The 15,467-nt window shown below is 45.5% G+C and overlaps 1 protein-coding gene across 2 annotated transcripts in view; it reads right to left on the minus strand.

Annotated features, from left to right (window-relative positions):
- The window catches only part of MIIP (migration and invasion inhibitory protein), a 157,796-nt gene that overhangs the window by 96,857 nt on the left and 45,472 nt on the right, over nucleotides 1-15,467 (minus strand). The window lies entirely within an intron of this gene.

The raw sequence follows: 15,467 nt of genomic DNA on the forward strand, positions 1-15,467 counted from the left end.
GTCCGAAAGAAGAAAAGAGTCTATCACCCCAGGTTGTCGTTTTGACAAATGGGACTGTCACAAGGCACTGATCCACAGATAAAAGTGATCGGTTTGGGCAGTGAGTTTGGATTTCTGAGATCAGGTAAACAGGTGCAAGGCCATGAACACACTTGAAAACCAAGCATAAGACCTTGAACAGGATTCACTGGTGAACTGGGAGCTAATGAAGGTTCCACCGATATTGTGAAATGGTTACCTTCCTAAGCAATGAGAAAATCAGCTTGATTGAGGAATTCTGTGCAACCTGGAATCTCTTGATTTGGAATTTTTGGACACCCATAAGAAGGGCATTGCAATAGTCCAGCTTCAAATTTGTGAGTCTACCCACCATTGGATGGTCCTTTTCAGCAATAAGATTCAAGACGGGATTTATCATTTTGAGTTGGTAGTACATAGATTTAACCGTCTGGTTGACGTAAAGGTTGCAGTCCATACTGGACTGCCAGAACAGACAAGGATTTTTTACTGAATCCGAAAATGTGGTGCTAGCCCCAAACAGAGCAGAACACCAAGTACATTGTAAAGCACTCGCTACCTTTTCTCTTACAGCCGAATACAATGACCTCCGTTTTTGATGAATTTAGCTGGAGCTGGTTTTTCACCATCCAGATTTTGATTGTTAGCACAGGATACAACTCTGCCAAAAAAGAGCCAACTTTAACCTGCCGAGTACAGTTAATTAAAAAGGACACAAAGCATTCCGGGGTTTCATACGATATCTGTGCCACCGATGACAGCCTGGAAATGAGAATCTCAAAAATCGACTGTCGAAGGCCGCCGACAGGTCCAGCATGACCAGCACGCTTGAATACCCTTTGTCGGTGGCCCCCAGCAGATCGTCCCAGACTGCCATAAGGGCTGTCTCGTGCCATTGCCTAGTCTAACTCCCGAATAGAATGAATCCAAAATATTGCGTTCTTCCACATAGCTCTGTAATTGGCTGGTAAAAATCTTTTCCAGGATTTTAGCAGGCCATAATAGACCAGCAATTGGGCGATAATTAGATAGAACTTTATGTTCCAAAGTTGGTTTCTTTAACAAGGGTAGAAGATCGATTCTTTTAGATCTAGTGGAACACAATATTGGGCCAATGAGACATTAATTAAACTCTGAATAGCCCCACCAGGTGCATCTGCATGCCGCTTTGCCAGATAAGCTGGAAGTGGATCGTAACCAAATTTGGTAGGCTTGAGCCTACTCCATAGATTGACAATGTTGTCAATTCCAACAGGAGAGAACATAAACTTTGGACATGAGGTTTCTGTATTCAGTTGAGTATTTGTTTTCTTAAACGCAAGGACAGGATCGGTAAGTTGACTGATATTGCTGTCTCGAATGTTTTTGATTTTATCCCAGAAAAAGAGATTAAACTCATTGGCCATTTGGGTCGAGGCTGGCAGACTGACGTTGGTACATTCTGGATTGGTAAAATGTTCAATGGCCCAAAAGTGCTTTAGGTCTATTATTGGCAAGGCTAATTTGCATTTGCAGAGAGGAGGATTTTGCAAGTATAATCTCTCTTTTACATTCCTCCAAGGCTGATCTAGCCACCTGGTGATCAGCTAGGTCTCTGCTCTTAAGCCATATTTTTTCCTTTTTCTGTAGTATTGCTTTAGGCTTTTCAAATTGTTACTATACCACTGATTACTATTCTTCCGGTTATTCCTCCGGGGATTCTTCATATTTTTTAAGAGGGGCGATATTGTTACAGTCGGTTTGAAGGTGTGACATAAGGTTGGAGTAAAAAACGGTGCACTTAGTGTTAGGTAGCGCATGAGGTAAATCCCCCAGTAGATCTTTACATAAAATGAGATCCAAATCTTTATTTCCTGACACAATTGCATACCGATAGTTGCAGTTTGGGAACAAGATAGATAAGGATTAGGCATTAAGAAACTTACTATAAAATGATCTATCCAACTCACTGGGGTTATTTAATGTTTGCATAGTCTTAGCCCTCGATAAAGCACAGGGTCCAAGCAGTGGTCACCAGTGTTTGTTGGTGAAAAAATATAAATCATGGTTCTGCATTATGTCATGAACAGTGGCGGCCGCTATCATAGGGCGGCAGGGCGCCGCCCCCCCACTTAGGCCCCCCCACCAGGTATGAGTACTAACAAATACAGTAGAAGTTCTGAAGTTCTTCTTCTGAATCTGTTTGTATTTTCCACCTTGTGGGGGCGCTGTGGCGAGACACTGGCGACAATTACCTTCCTATTGTTGCAACCGGCCCATGAATAGGATTCCTTTTCATGGACTGGCTGCAACAGCGGGGCGCGTCCCGTTTTACATTCCTTTTTCTTATAGTAAAGTGCGTGGAGTTCGTAGCTCCACGCACTTTACGTAACACTTTTAATTAGGATGCTGGCGGGGCGCCCGAGGGGTGGCCCCGCCAGTATCACTATGTGCGCAAACAGCGCAGCAAAGATCTGTAATCTGCAGGGAGGGAGGGAGCCTCCGTCCCTCCCTGCATAGATACAGTAATCTCATTGGCTGTTTGCCAATGGCTGGCAAACAGCCAACGAGAATACTGCATCTATGCAGGGAGGCAGCCAATGACTTCAGTGTGGGGGTGGGGTGATGGCCCAGGCTGCATCCACCCACCACACTCCTCTCTGTCTTCCTCCATGTCCTTGTGTTTTCAACGTGTGAGCTGAGCTGCCCTGCCCTGCTGCCCACCAGAGAGAAAGAACAGGCCGCACTGCAGGCGGAAGGAGTTTGCCCTCTCCGACTGCGTCCACCAGAGTAAGTACAACTGTTCTGTGGCCACAGCAACTTTTACTGGTCTTGCCTGGATATATGTGAAGGCCTAGCTCCATTATGGGAGCTGGCACAATGCAGGTCACGCTCAAGTCCCTGCTTTTGATCATGGCGCCTCGCTTTTGTTACCCTGTAAACTTTGATTACTTGCCTTTGATTTCGCCAGCCCTCCGCCTCCCCTCGACTGCTGGAACCTGGGGCCTGCTCATTTTTTGTATGTCCCAGCAGTGTGTGTGTGTGTGTGTGTGTGTGTGTGTGTGTGTGTGTGTGTAAGACACTTCCCCACAGTGCTCCCTGTCCAAGCCATGCTCTGGGAATGCAGGGCCTAGTTGTGATGTTGAGTGAGTCGCTAACGCTCTCTAGGCCAGGTAGGCTCTGCATCAACGCTCGGCTCTCACTGCGAGTGTGACAGATGTGGCATACGGGTTGGTAGCCTTCCTAGCATCCCCTTAGAACGACACAAATCATGTTTACAGAAAGCCAAGCTAACTTATCTAAGTACTGCATTTAGAAGGCTAGGGTAATCGGTAATTGTGTCCACGCCTCACTGAGTACACCTTCCAGAATCCAGACAAATAGGCGTGGAGGGGGGTTGGAGCAATTCACTTTGAGTAGTTTTAAAGCTTATTTTAAGACTCTTAGGCAAATGGAGAGTGGAAGGCTCGTGGGATTGAAATCAGACGCTAACTGTGCAAGCGTGTTCTAGCCGCACCACTCTACCACCACAAATGCCCTCCTGAAGTGGAGAGACCAATATATATGCCAGTGCAGTTTCAATGTATGTTAACTTGAAGCCTGCACGCCATGCATTCCCATGTTTTTTTTAATCACCTTTACTCGAATTTGCTCCTAAGAAATGATCTTCTTATTTTCGAAGCAGACTGAATTATATCTGCAAGGGATTTTAAGTTTAGCTGTCTCCGAAAGAAGGCAAGCAAAGCATGGGTAGCTACTATTTTTTTTTTATAGCACTGCGAGTTTTAAGTGAGCTGGGGCAAGCCCGGGCTGAATCCCGCCAGTCCCTAAGAACTGCTCCTCATCTGGGGCACTGCTGAGGCTCGTTGTCGACCATAAGCAGTCCTGTGGCTCCCCAACACTTCATTTGTGGTAAACAAGACCGAGAATGCCCATCACAAGGGGCTGGCATCTGGCAATGTTCCCTGGGCCTCGGGAGGCGGTGGTGTGCCCTTCCAATTCCATCTCGGATATGCAAAAAAACATCAACTCACACTTGAATATGCATGCACGCTTTTCAGCACGCACGTTACAGGGGATCAGTGCTAGATTGTTGTCGCTATCAGGCTGTTATACTCACTCCCTCGGGCCTTTAACAGCTCATTTCCCTCAAGGAAGGTCAGGCAGAATGTTAGCAGGCTTCAAAAGGAGCGTGTTTGCAGCACCTCCTAGCATGTCACTCACTACGCGTTGCACACTAAGATCACTGCTCTGCTGCTGGTTTAAGGATATGATCATCAGCCTCACTGATGTATTTGCCCCCTCATCCCATTTCTCACTTTTACTTCCCTTTTTTTGACCGCATGCTGTGTATGGCCATCTTATCACCTCCCACCAACGTATTGCGGTTAGACCACTGTACAATAGCTATTGGGGGACTTTTGGTCACTGGTCACATGCAATGTATTTTAGACACCGACGGGGGGGGGTTTACAGCATTTTTCTAATTTTTAAGACGCGCTGCCCGTCCTTAGGAATTACCTCACGTTTTATTCTGTTACATAATCTATGCAACTTCTAATTTGCCTGCATGTAATGCACACTTCCAAACATGGCCAGGACTTGGGGTTTTGCTAATTGATCACAGTGACTGGAGTGGAAAGCCATTGAAAACACATTTCACTCTCCCGGAATATGCTTCCCGTAGCATGTATGCTCGTTGAGGATAAATCAGACCCATTCTGATGCAACACTGGCCACCTGCTGGGTTTGTTATCACATCTGTGTTAAACTGAAGCAGACGTTTTCAAGTGTTAGACTCCCCCACACGATAGCAGTAACAAGGAGATCCACTGGTGCTTGGGGTGAAGCCCAGCACCTCAAGGATGAATGACACCAGCTCCCTGTCCCACTGGGGCCTATCATGTCAAGGACAGCAAGCCATGGGGCCAGGCTGGTCATTGGTCATTTGTCAAGGTGAGAAAACCCTCCTACAAACAGGACAGACATCACCAGATGCTGAGAATATTCTGCCTTCCCAGGCCTGGGGCCTGTCAGCCCCGAGTCCCATTCCTGCATCCTGTAGTGCTTTAATTGGGCTGTTTTACCTAATTGCGTTACATCAAAGCTAAGCCTTATTTTAAACCTCACCACTTTTGGCATTTGACATTCAGAGACAGAGTGGAGCAGAACATCCTTTGCTAAAAGGGCCTATTTTTTTTTTATATGTAAGGCAACACATTTCGGTGGGCAAGGGCTAATCGTTCAAATGTAGGGGGAGGAGGCAACTTCAGGGTGTTTAGGAGAAGGGCAAACTTACTTGTGTGGGGGAATCTAACGTCTTTACACATTCTAATGAGACTATTCTGGTGCAGTTTCAATGTTACAAGCAGTTAACACTCTCCTTCACGTCAGAAACCAGACACTTAAGGACTGCTGTGAGAATGAACTGTCTCCTGTTCCCCAACATTTCGAGGTGGGGGACTAAAGCCCAATCTGCCCAATGGTCGCTACACCATTGTGTAGGGGGATTCTATGACTTAGTATGTCCCTGATGACAAATCTGTGTCCTCAATATAAGACATTAGATGATTAAGTTTGGCCCACACAGTAGATGAGGATGAGGGCATATGAATGCCAGTAACAGCATGACAAAATTATATTTTTCTATCACTGGATATCTAAATAATGAATTTCTTTATGCATACAACATAGTACCAGCTATTCTCAATACCAGCTGCTGTAAAATACACCATTACACTGGCACACGTAAGAATAATGTAAAAACTAATGCTTTTATGTCATATTTCTGTGGGTTTGGACAGTAAATTGCACATTTTGAAAGCCATTTTTCCAAAATGTTCATGGGGAGTGAACCCCTCAAACCCCCTATGGACCTCCTTGAAGTGGGTTGGGCTCGCTCGCACACTTCAAAATTTGCCCGGAGAAATTAACGCCCCACCAGCTTTCAAAGTCACCAGCCGCCACTGGTCATGAAGATGTTTACAGTCGACTTCTTCCAGCACATTGCACCAAATATTTAAATCACCCAAGATAATCAGCTTTGTGTGGTGAAGTGCTTCTGACCCCAAATAGGCATCAAGAGCATCTAAAAAGACCAGCTGAGCCAGGGGGGTTCTATAACAAAGTAGCAGCCGATTAGGGGATGGATGAAAGGTACATGCCAGTACCCGAGATGTTAACATCCGAATCGCCCCCTCCTTTTTGATTCACTCTATTGTACCATTTAATTTGGAAAATATCAGGTACTAGAAGATGGAAATAAGTGGTACTACCATCGGTGAACCATGATTCAGTTATAAAAAGCAAATCAAGTTTCCTAGTGGATACAACTTCACTTAAACCAACAGCAATTTTTATGGCGGAATGTGCATTAATCAATGCTACTTTTCAAGGGGGTAATATATCATGGGATTGCACCGGGAGCTAAATCACCACAAGATGGTGCTAGTGTGTGAAGTTGTACATGATATTTATTTTGGTGTGCATGGGGTTGAGGAGCAGTCAAAAGAGATTACATTAACCAGTTAAGGGGCGGGGGTGGAGGCAATAGCACATAGATCAATTGCTAAAAGAAGAAGGAATTTAAGTAGGAAAGGATTGCACATGAACAGCTGCCCCGCTGTAGTGAGCAGACATGGGTGAGGATCATGGGATGTTGGAGGTACTAGTAGCTAAATTAAGCATCTTGTCAAGTGAAGTAAAGAGTAGAGCGAGAGTTACAAGAGGATGTTGGATTAGTAGTCTAGCTAGCCTTGGACGAGGGTGAAGATAAGGGTTTTAGTGGAGCGAAAGTTGAGAAATGGGTGGATTTTGTGGAGGGAGAACCTGGTAGCAGTAGAAGACGACTCGTTGAACTCAGATTGTAGTCTGAGAAGCACCAAGACACAAGCCATTGGGGATGGGGTGGTAAATGGATAAAGGAGGGGTAAAGCTGCTCACCTCAATTTCGGAGAAGTTAAGCTTCAGAGAGCAAACAAACAGTCATCCAGAGGTGTATGCCGGTCAGGCAATCAGTGGTGCGGAATGCTTGAGACAGGTTAATGAAGGGGGGGGGGGGGGGGGAGTAGAAAGGTGCGCGATTCATTTGGAAAGAGATAAGACCTGATGTTATAGGATGGTGAAGCAAATACAATGTCCTCTCAGGGAGGAAGGGTCTTGTTGAAAGAAATCTTGCCTGGAAATTGCAAGGGTGCTACCCAGTCCGCTTTTGAAGAGAGAATGTTCAGAATGCAGCAATAACAGTAGCCATTGACTGCACTCTAAACATTCTGATTGGCTGAGAGCAGGTCAATAACGAGCTCCATGTGCAAATACCTCTTATCTAGAGATCAGTCGAAAAATGCACCAGAGGGTTCTCACATCAGGGTATCTAAAGGATGGCACACAGAGGTTTGTTTTGCATGCCATTGTGGGTCATATCCAGGGTTCACTGCAAAGTTACTGTCACATTTCGAGCACAAGATTCTCACACCTAGGTATCACAAACAAAAGCCTTGCACTGTTTGACACACAATTGTATTGTGTCTAAATTGTCATGTTTACATATAGGCATCCCAAAAAGCACATTGCATAGCTATATATTGTACCCTGCTTTGTTCCAAATCTAGGTGCTCTTGGAGTGGGCAATTTTGTTTTTCAATCATTTTATATACGGTTTTGTTTCATATGTGGGCGTCACTAGGATGGGGTATTGAATGTTTATGCTTTGTATGCCTTGTGTCCTATAGGAGCCACTGTGAATGGGCACTGCATGTAGGTATCCATAAACACATTGAACTGTGTCTTTTATGCTCTACTTCGATTCATATCTAGATGTTCCTGTGAAAGTGAATTTCATTGTACCGACACCTAGGCATCCCTAAGAAACTGTATTGACTTATTTAATTTTACTATAGCATTGTTTTTTCATATCTAGGTGTCCCCGTGAAGGTACAGCAACACATTTTACGCTTCATGTTGCTTACACATAGATATCTGTAATTAATGCCTTACATTGTCTTAAATGCTGCGTCACATCTAACCAAACTTGAACACGACTAAAACACATGAACACCCATCGCCTCCTCTGCCACCTACTCTACCAAGTTCACCAACTTCAGTAGACACTTCCTCAGCACAGACAACTGCCTAACTCTCGCGAGAGCCATCATAGACAGTAAACTTGACTACTGTAATTCACTACTCATGGGCTCATCAGCCAAGTACCTGGACAAACTACAACTACTCCAAAATACACTACGCGCAACTTGGGGCATGCAGCGACATCTCTAAAGCTAGATGTAAACCTCATTGGCTCCCTATCAAAGCCTGCATGGAGTTCAAAACTCCCACCATGGCTCATCGTTACATCAATGAAACACTCACAAAAGGATAGCTGAGACAGAAGGAAACTGAGCTACAGGCACAATACCAATAATACAAACAAGGCCCAATCTTCCATTAAGTGGCTCGGATATATTAAAAATAAAATCGAGCAACCCACATGCCGCTACTTAGAGAGAAAGGCTAAGATCTAAAAAAAAAGCTCTTAGCCTTTCTCTTTTTTTTTTTTCCACACAACTTCTCTGCCTACAGACATGCCCAGCACCCTTCACAAAGCATATGATAAGAATCCACCCAGGAAACAAGATACAGGTGGACAAGAACCGAAACCTTGGAAACGCTCCTACAGCCAGGATTACACACAACCAATCAAGAATACAGTTTTAGAACACCATCTTCAAAACCGTGGCCCACTCATCACGGTACAGATGCCCGAGACAAGATGAAACCCAAACTATGCACTACCTTCATCACCACAGACCACTCAGAAGCCAAATTCTTGCTAGAATAAAGCAAAACAAATAACCCAATCAGTAACGAAATATCAGACAGTCTGCAGCTGACCACCCGCACAACAAATATACAACTCAGACCTGTGAGGAGTCAGTAATGGGAGGCTCACAACTGAGTTTTATTCCTCAAGGTTTGACATTTATTTCATTCTACTTCAAGAATCCAAATAAATATAATGTCAGCAGAAGTAGATGTTATCAGAACAAAATTCACTTTTGAAGATGGTTGCTGGAAAGAAATTTGTCAAAAATGGGTGCAATACCGTTACTCGCCTCTGTCAGACGCTGGCAATCGCTAAATCTGACAGGTGAAACTTGTGTCTCAAAAGCTAAATATGCCAAAGAAGAGACTTCCATCAAATGCAATATAGGGTGCCACACATTGATTTTCGTGTTGAAAAAGGCTGGAATTGAAGATATGTTTGCTTATTTTAAATTTGTAACTGTAATTTTTCACAAGGAAGAATGTCACAATTGACCATAAGGTAACCTGTCAGCTAAACTCCAAGAGGTTTCCCACACTGAGTTTCAAACACATTCCACACCTTCTCCCTAAACAAAGGAAACTGTTCCCCTGTGCTCCGAGGATCTGACAGGCAAGTGTGAAAGGAAATGGGAGGAGCACTCTTGCATGTTGCTCTGAGTGAAGACAAAGGGACTCCCTTGAGCTGAATGAAAATGCAAATTTGGGTGTGACTGAACCCAACAGCCCTGGCAGGAACAAGCTCATGTGACACCCTGGCTCAGCCCAGCCTTGGAGGCGGGCAGACTGAAAATGTGGATTTGAAAATGAAGAAACTGTACGTTTAAGAAAAAGACTTATAGAAAATGTTGAACTGATAAAAATAGGGAACTTAGAGGTTATTAAAATGAAAAGATCGCTCACAGTTTAAAACTAATCTGGAATCTGTGCGGTATTCAGAGACTGAACCATGAAAAAGTTCAGATTCTAGCAATTGTGATTATGTCCGGAACATGAAAATTTCCAGGAATATGCCCAGATGGTATGTGTATGCATGTTTAAAAATTGGTACATAAATGACAGAGTAACTGCCCAAAAGTGCCAAAAAACTGTCATTTATGAACCAAAACTCGTAGGAAGATAAGATTTGGACAGAAACGTACCTTAGTCAATCTGTCATGTAAATATGTATTAACAAGTTGTGCATATTGGAAATATGTTTTTGGGGAAAAATAGATTTTCTGGGTAAGAACAAAGGGGGGGGATTTTTTTCTGGACCCTCAAACACCATGTCACTTTGACACATCATGACACACTGTTCCCTTCTCAAATCAGGAGAGGGGGAATTCTCTGACCTATCAGATCCTTAGAGGGTTGGGCTTTGTATAATCGGCCTCCCCTCCCCTTTGGAAGATGGATAAATAGGGACTGTTGAGGACCCAGAGGGACACACTCACTTATCACTGATCTACTGGCGAAGGGCTCTGCAGGAAGAACCCATCTCCAGAACCAGACTCCAGAACCTGGAAGCAGAGGCCTAACCCCAAAAAAGATGAACCCTTTTCAGCAGGCCTTTAACATCTGGTAACCTGATTTTAACCCCTAAACTTCCACGGGGCATAAAACATTCAACAGCCTGGCTGAGCCATTTTGCTGCTTCTGGCCAAGAACACTTGATAGAACCCGACAGATCCAGTCCAAGAGGCCGTGCAGACCAGAGTGCCTTGCTGAGAGCAGTCCAGGTGTCCTGAATCCTGTCCGGTGGTGAACAAAGTCAAGCCAAACCTTTGACCAGATCTTTGACGGGACCATTCCATTCCAAAGCCATAGTAGTGAGTATTTAGCATAGAACTGTCCATAGTAACCTCTTAGTATTAAGTAATCCCATCCAACTCATTCCAACATATCCATACTGCATTATTGAATCTTTGTCTATCCTAAATCTTTCTCTCCTCCACATAATCCAATGACAATTGTAGTGATAAGCATCTTGGCGCTAATATTTATTTTCTGGAGCAAGGCAATCGTCTCAGGCAGATAGAAACCATCCAGAGGCGCCTCTGGATAGGTGGCTGTGCTGTCTGTGTAGTTTGCGGCTCCATAGACTCCCTACTGTTAAGAAATCTTTGTTCCAAATCTTCAACAGCGCATCTTTCATTTTGAAATCTTGACCTTTTTGAGAAAAATCAACCTGGACTAAAACCTATAACTTTTGAACAGTATGTGCTAGGAACGTAATTTGCTGTCAAACGGACCCAAAACGACAGTTTTTCCGTAATCGCGTTTCTCGCACGCAGAAAAGTTGCTGCGAATTCAATTTCACCACATGTAAAAACAGCTATTTCTTGCTTTTAACCTCTGAATTCCGTTTTCCATCTGCTAATCATTCTACAATCATTGCTAGTGTTTACCTGAACCAATCCAAAGCAAAGCAACTCTCACTAGTTCTGAATCTTATCTAGCAAGTTAAAATCCATTTTATTTTTCCCCCCCCATTTATTTCAACCCACATTTAAAAGCATTTGACCTGTTTAAAGTCAGCCCTGTTTCTCTCTGCTTGCGGGGGGGGGGGGGGTCAGGGGGGGGGGGATTGAAACTGCAATTGTTGATCGTTATTCCTGAAACCTGTGCGCCCTCATTCCATCTCTTCATATTGCATATTGGGGGGAGTGAGTAATAACAGGGGGAAAGAGTGATCACATTGTCTTTGATTGAAGTCATATCAAGTTTTATTTCTGTGTTGCATTCTTTCCTATCATTGCATTTCCTTGAACCATACAAAGATTCTCTGCTACATTATTCATCCTATTCCTACTCCTAATTGATTAAAGAGATTGTTGATCTTGTAATATTGCTGATCATTGCATAAATATTCATAAGTGTGATATTCAGATATTATTCATATTTATAAAAGTGTGATAAATATATTGTTCAATTCTTCAAATAAATCTTTTAATTTGCAAAACAAACCTACTTCTTGGCTCAGTGAGGCCGGGGGGATTCAAAGAGAGGGGCGTTATATAAGGGTACAACATCCAGAATAAAAACTTTACACATAAAAATATATAAATAAGGGTTTCCATTGGGCATCCCATACTAGGCATTGACTTAGGTGGAGTGCTGGGTTGAAACCGCTTACAGATTGGGGGCTCGTAGCGGGATTTCTGGATTAGATCCACCACTTGTGCAGCTTAATACAGTGTGCTAGCTGACAAGATACATAAATCCTGTTGGGCTACCACGCTGTGTTACACTGTAAAAGCACCCCTCAAAAGGGAACGCTCTAAGGAAACGGTCCGTTTTGCAAAAATAGAATAAACTTCTGTAAATCAGGAAGGAAATTAATATTTCCAAAATGGCGACATTGGTGGACATTAAGATGGCTAGAGAACACCTTTTACACAAGTTATTTATGAGGGGTGAATGGACTGAGCAGGACCAGAATGTGTGGTTGCACACAACAGATCACTGCAACAGGGTTAGATATCTGGAGAGATCAGGGTCCCTTACATGTGGCCCTGAGTAAACTATATATGGCCCCTAAGGCGAAGGATGAGCAAAATAAGATTGCCAAGATAGCCGCATATCTATATTTATCTATGGGAGCCATACAGGACAAATATGCTGAAGGCCAAGATCTGGCAAGTAGGCAACTGATGGCATTAGAAATGGCCCAATCTGATCTGGACTCTTCTGAGCAGGGGCTGCAGAGGAGCCAGAAGTCAGAAAACGAAAGCAGGCAGTATATAGTTAAAATAAAAGAGGATATGGGTATCCTGCAGCAGGAAAGGCAGAACATGATACCAGAATTCTGGCGTTGCATAAGGAGTACCAAGAAGGTTTCGACTCCCTACTGCAGAGCCAGAAAAAGTTGGAGCAACAACAGGACTTCAAGGTGGTATGCGCAGAGCAGGTAGTCACCCTGCAAAGCCACCTAGATAGAGAGAAGGCAGAGAACAGCAAATTAATTCTGAAACACCTGGACACCCAGGCAGAGTTTGATGAAGAGCGCCAGAAAGCTGGTGCCCTTCAAAGACAGAGGGACGACCTGGCGGCACTGAGGCAGGCTCTTCCTCAGGAAATGGACACCTTAGGCCAGGAAGTCTGTCACTTAAAAGGGAAACTGGAAGAAAAATCACCCGGCCCTCCAGGGACTGGGTGACCTCCAAAAAGAGCAGGATAGATTGTTAGAGCACACCAGGAAGGTGGAAGATGCTCTGGCAAGGAAGGAGCAGGCCAGTATGGGCAGGAGGTAACCCTCCTGCAGCAAAGACTGGCCCAGTACTCAAAGGCAAGCCAGGAAGCACAGAGAAAATGAGGCTCTCTGTCAGAACAATGATAGGCTCCACAGGCAGGTAGCCATGCAAGAGAGACTCAGACTAGTAAGGCCTTGATTGAGGAACAGAAAGCTCAGGCTCTTGCATGGCAACAGGGAGCAGGGGCTGATAGAGATGAGGTTCGCTGGGAAAGGGAAACACCCGAGCATAACCTCAGGAACCCTAGTACCAGAGGCCTTCATCTCTCCCATTCCCTGGACTCTGCCACCCCCATGTCCACTGGCGCACATCGAGCCCAGGGCCACAGGGATGGCAGATTACTATCCAGTCAGAAGCATGGGGCTCATAGACCAGCACCTCCCAGGAATGGATGGGTGGGCATCTGGGTATGGGTACCCAAGTACAGTGGAATTTAGTGGGGAACTCCAGGAGAGTAGGCCCACTAAGGGCATCCTAAAAACCTCTGCCCAGTTAGGACAGTGGTGGGGGGGTAACCCATCAAATCCTGGGATCAAGGAGGAATCGAAGACTCCTCTGAGCACCCCAGGACACATGAGACTAGGTCCCCCACATTCTGCCAGCCATCCCCAGGCTCGCAGAATCCGAGAGAACCTAGAAGACCAGACGGGGAGCAGTGCCTCTGAGTCAGAGGAGGATTAGACCAGGGTGACCCGAACCAAGAAGGCCAATAAGGCAAAAAGGGCCTTGCTTAAGGACCCCTTAAAACAAATCAAGGCAATAAGGAGTGTCATCACGCCTCATCATAAGAATGCTAAGTATTCTGTTTGGGAGCACGTAGAGCTCTTTGAGCAGATGATGTAAACTTTCCATCGGAAAGACAGCAGTAGCTGCATTCAGTATGTGAAATGGACCTTCTCACCAGAATACTCCAGTTTCTAGGCGGGGCTGGAGGACCAAAATCATTCAAGGTGGTCCACATATAGGGTGGCCATCTTGAAGCATTTTTCTGTTCACAGAAATCCCCAAGAGGCTCGCAAGGCAGCCTACAACTTGCAATGCGGGGAGGATCAGGCCCCACAAGAATTTGTGCAGGAATTAAAGCGTGCCTTTGCGCAGACCACCAAAAGGGTGCGCACGGACAGCAGAGAATTTGTTCATACTTTTTTTTCACGCTCTACCAAAGTACATCATGACCCAGCTAGTGAGATTTTTATGAGAAAAGATCACTAGACTGCTCATTGAACAGGCCACCCGAATCTATGAGGTGCAGAAGTCCGTAGAAAACAAGAATACTCAAAAAAAAGCCTCAAACCAACCAACACCCCTGCTGCTGCTGCTAAGGTGGCAGAGGTAACCGTTGCCCCCCATTTTGATTTGGAGATGGGGTTGGGGGGGGTGGTTTTAAAAACCCGCCTGCACAGTAGAATAGTCCCAAGCCCAGAAGGCCCTCGGGCCAGTCACAGACAGGGAGCCAAGGAGGGAGTCCCAGAAATGGGATCCCTCACTTCCCTGACTATACAAGTCCCCGCTACAAGGGGAACAGACCCATCCTGGGTTATGTGTGGACTCCTCCAGCCCAAAGGGGGTGGGAGGATTCCAACCAAGCACCTAACCCAGGGAACTTCCCTCCTCACTTCCCCCAGGAGGGCAGAAATTCCCCAAATCCTGGGCAGAACGTTTTCCCCAGGTACCCACAGAACTTCCAACCCCAGAACAATCCATCCTTCTTTCACCACTTTCCGGAGCCCAGACAACCTAATCCAGGAGAGGGGAGGCCAAGGGTGGAAGGGTACCCAAATCTTCTCAACCCCAGGTACTACCAGATAAGGGATAGCTACCCTTCCCCGGGATCAGCCCAGGGGAGAAATGAGAACCCTTTATCAGCCTGAGCGGGTTTCACAGTTAAAGCACCAGATCCAAAACATGGCACAGGATCTGGGTCGCATGCTGAGGGCTCAACAGAACCCTCTGATGGGCATGCCGGCACAGAATACCTCAAACTCTGGACCTGGTGCTCCAGAACAATGACGGGGCAGCACCCCGACAACCCACCGGTTCCCATGGAGGAGGCACAAGGGGAAGGTGGGTGTAGAGTCTTGGAGAAAGCTTCCTTCCCCACTTGTAAACAGCCCCTGGAAACCCAGGAACCGGAAACAAAATCTCCTGCCCCTGAAAGTCTGCCACCCAAGGAGCAGAGGGGGGCTGGGGGGGTAGGAGAAACAAAGAACCCAAACACACCCATTTTGAGGCGGAGGTACGAATCTTCCAATTTGAAGGAGCGGGATCCTCAGAGGATCCTGGGAAAAGGATCTTCTCCTTCAGAGATGGGGGGAGGGGGGGGGCTCCTCCCAAGGAAAAATGGGTCCCAAAGGATTCAATTCCAGACTAGTGGGGTCTGAGCTAGCGCCGCCCATCATCCAATCCCAGAACCAA

Source organism: Ambystoma mexicanum, chromosome 8, assembly GCF_040938575.1.
Source record: "Ambystoma mexicanum isolate Mex_15411 chromosome 8, UKY_AmexF1_1, whole genome shotgun sequence".
Classification (NCBI taxonomy): Eukaryota; Metazoa; Chordata; class Amphibia; order Caudata; family Ambystomatidae; genus Ambystoma; species Ambystoma mexicanum.